A 3855-nucleotide genomic window follows, 5' to 3' on the forward strand; every position below is an offset into this window, starting at 1 on the left:
TCCTCATAAACTGAGTGACCGTGAAGAAGGAGAATTGAGAGAGAGACCACCAAGACACCTGTGACTCTGAAGGAGCTCCAAGTTTCAGCAGGTGAGATGGGAGAGACTGAGCTACAACAACTGTTGATCAGGTTCTTCACCAGTCTGAGCTAATGATGGGAACGACAGCTCTTTTGAGTGAACTGAATTTCTAGAATCAGTTCAGTAAAATAATTCGTTCAAAAGATTTATTTACAGAATCCTTCAGTTCACACAGTTTATTAGTTAGTTAGCTAGTTAGTTTAGTTTATTTCTTTTGTGCCATACACCATAAAAGGTGCCCAGCCCCCATGGGCTTATAACACATACTGTACAGACATATTTCAAAGATGCAGAGAGAGACCAACATCAACATCTTTCAAAAAGAAAGTGTCGTTCATTATACGGATCACTCCTCGGCGGCAGTACATTGTTTCTGCGCATGCGAGAATCAGCAGTTCATTTAATGGTATGGATCATAGACGAAGAGAAAATAAAATACAAAATATAATATATTTATCTTACTTGTGAAAAGTTATCCCCTGAGCCCTGGCATCAACAGTGAACAGAAATAAGCTGCACAGTGCTGAGGCATCTTCCGCTCTTTTGGTTTAACCAAATAAGTAGGATGACTGCTCCAAGATGGTGGACGTATTTCCTGCGCCCCTGCAGCCCATGCAAGGTCTACTCTTTATGATGTCTATCGCATCTTGGGAATAGGACCTGGCTGCAGCAAACAGAAAGGGGCGGGGATGGACCATGTCAGTCCCATACCATATATGGAAATGGGACCATTGCACTCCGGAAATGAAGTGGGCGCTATTTTCATAACCACTAGGATAAAAACTTAAAGAGGCAGTAATTCGATTGATGGAAGCTTGAGAGATTCTTCCACTGATATTTTTTGTGAAACAATTCACAATGGAAACTACGCAAAGTCAGCAACAGGTATTTTTACAGTCTTAAAACAATTTTTTTCACATAATAAATCAATCTGTTTATGTAGAATAAGTTGAGAACTAGTGAAATTCGTAATTCTTACAAGCTAAGATTAAATTTACAATGTAGCATAGCGAATTAATTCTCAATAAAGACACGGTCTTCCACGCAGTAGGCTTTTTTTCTACTTTTCCTAGCTTCGGCTACTGAGGGCCACAGAAGTTGCCTTTTTTCGTGGTCGGATTTGCAGAGGTCTTCAGTGAAACAGAGCTTGTTGTTGTGAAGAAATGGTGATTTTTTTGCTGCTTTCCAAACAGCATCTCGTAGTCGCCGGGACAGGAACCTGATAGCGATCATTCTAGGAGCGCTCTGATCCTTCGTCTTGGGACCCAGGCAGTGGGCGACATCAATGAAAGATACAAGCATGTTCCTCAGGAATGATAGCTTGGCAGATATTAATGGCTACCTGGCGAGCATCCTCATTTTCCCTCTGGCTGTGTCCACATAGCTTCAGGTTCCAGCACCTGTAATAAGCCTCCATCTAAGAAACTCGATTCATCAGATGAGAGGTACGAGTGTCAGTATGTGAAGCATTCTTTCTGATAAGATCAATATTCTCCTTCAACTCCTTAACTTTAGCCATACGGATGTCAATTTTTTTCTCCAGTATCTCGATCCAGTTCCCCAACTTCAATTCCAAACCATCAGCTCTCTTGTTTATTAGCTTTGAGTGTTTCAATGATGTTGTCCCCGTTTAGCTTTTTGAATTTTCTATCTCTTTTTGGAGCAGGCGAATCCCAAGGGGTGAGCGGTAGAGGAAGGAAACTTTCATCATCAACATTAAAGTTGCTCCACCGTTCAGTATAGTCGTGACAGCCTTCCATTAAAGCATTTAAATTCTCTGAAGCTAGCTCATTTTCATTGCTAACTGAGCTAGCAGCATGAGCTCCCTTTCGTTTAGTCTTAGCAGACATGTTACTATTATTGAGCACTCGGGTTATCACTCACACATCCAGTGGATTACCGAATTAGGATTTTCCAGCAGGCAAAACAACGACAAAAAAGCAGTCCACGATAGTATTTTTAGTAGAAAAAAAAAGCAGTTCGGCACATGAAGCTGATTACAGGAGGTGCATGCACTGTGCCATTTTGCTAGCCTCCTTTTCCTCCACTTTGTTCCCGCCCCTTTCTGTTTGCTGCAGCCAGGCCCTACTCTGGTTGTTTAAGATTTACATCATGAGCGAGTCAAAGAACGTGGAAGTTCAAATCCCGCTGAACTGAACTGAATTAAGTAATGAACGAATCAGTGAATAAAGTGATTTGGTTCAGTTCATTCACTCAAAAGATTCGTTCTTTTGAACGACTCATTCATGTACACTAGCCTGAGCTCTATTGGAGAAAGGCAAAGAGGAAGACACTGTTGAAGAAAACTTATTAAATCTTGACTAGAGTTTACCAAAGAGTTTGCCAAACTTTAGTTAAAATTTATGTGGCCAGGTGTAGAAGAATGAGCCAGACACATCCAACTATGAAAAATTTAGGTGGGTTTTATTTCCCAACTGTCCTCAGAAGGAGCAGCAATAATTTAGGTTTGATTTGGCATTAACAATAAAATAAAAGTAAACACTTGTAAAACATGTGCTTTAAAGCAATTAATTATAACAGGTTTCTTAAAAAAAACCCAATAAAAATACAGTTTCCCTAAATTGAGAGTAACAAAATAAAACCTTTACAGCAGAAAAGACAACAGTAGTGGATCCTATAATAAAAATACAGAAAAACACCACTAAATAAGCATTTTACATACAATGGTGCAAAAACTTACAACTTTGAATGAAACATTACTTCAAACATGTATGACATCTTATTTAACCACCTAAAAGTATTAATACCACAGTATTAAGCTTATTAGAGCTTTGTCTACTAAAGTTAATGATTATTTCTTGGTCACCTTACCTATTTATGAAGTTTTTTTCTACCGTTATCTTAACAGCTTTGGATCAGGACCAATGGCTGTTTCACAAATATGATGTCACATAACCAATGACTTATATACTATAGACATGACATCACGTGACTTTGGATGAGTTAAAAACGCCGCCATCTTATGGTAGTAGTTCAGTTCAGCTTTTGCGCTCAGCAATACAGTAATGCCTTCTTATTGTGCTGCATTTTCCTGCAAAAATCTTTGCGGAAAATGTCCGGACAACGTTACATTTCATCGGTAGGTGTTTTTCTTTTAATAACAAGACTGTTTAACAAGGAGATTAGTGCCTGAGTCTAACTTTACGGCAGAAGACATACACTATTCACTGAAAAGTTAGAATCTTCTAAAAAAGCGTGTGGAAACCATTTCTTGATCGGTAAAACAGTTCAAACCACGAGCTGTTGAATCGGCAAGAGAAGACGTTTGCGCCAGCACTTAAGAAAATGGCGCCAACCCAAAACACTGTATCTTGCTCAGTTCACATTATGTATACATTTGACCATTATGTCTTTTTTAAAGAAAAAATATCACTGATTCGAATCAAAAACTTCCACTGCAATTAAACATTAAAAAAAATTAAACAGTTTGCCACAACCAAGAAAATGTCAACATTTTATAAAAGATTCTACAAAATCTGCACATCCTTATTATTCCATTCCATTCCATCCTCTTGGCCTGGAAGTGAGATGTGTTGGTGCTTTGTTTGCATTTTCTCCATCCATCCATCCATCCATCCATCTTCTTCCGCTTATCCGGGGTCGAGTCGCGGGGGTAGCAGCCTAAGCAGGGGGACCCAGACTTCCCTCTCCCCAGCCACTTGGGCCAGCTCCTCCGGGGGAATCCCAAGGCGTTCCCAGGCCAGCCGAGAAACATAGTCCCTCCAGCGTGTCCTGGGTCTTCCCTGGGGCCTC

Source organism: Kryptolebias marmoratus, linkage group LG14 (genome assembly GCF_001649575.2).
Source record: "Kryptolebias marmoratus isolate JLee-2015 linkage group LG14, ASM164957v2, whole genome shotgun sequence".
NCBI lineage: Eukaryota > Metazoa > Chordata > Actinopteri > Cyprinodontiformes > Rivulidae > Kryptolebias > Kryptolebias marmoratus.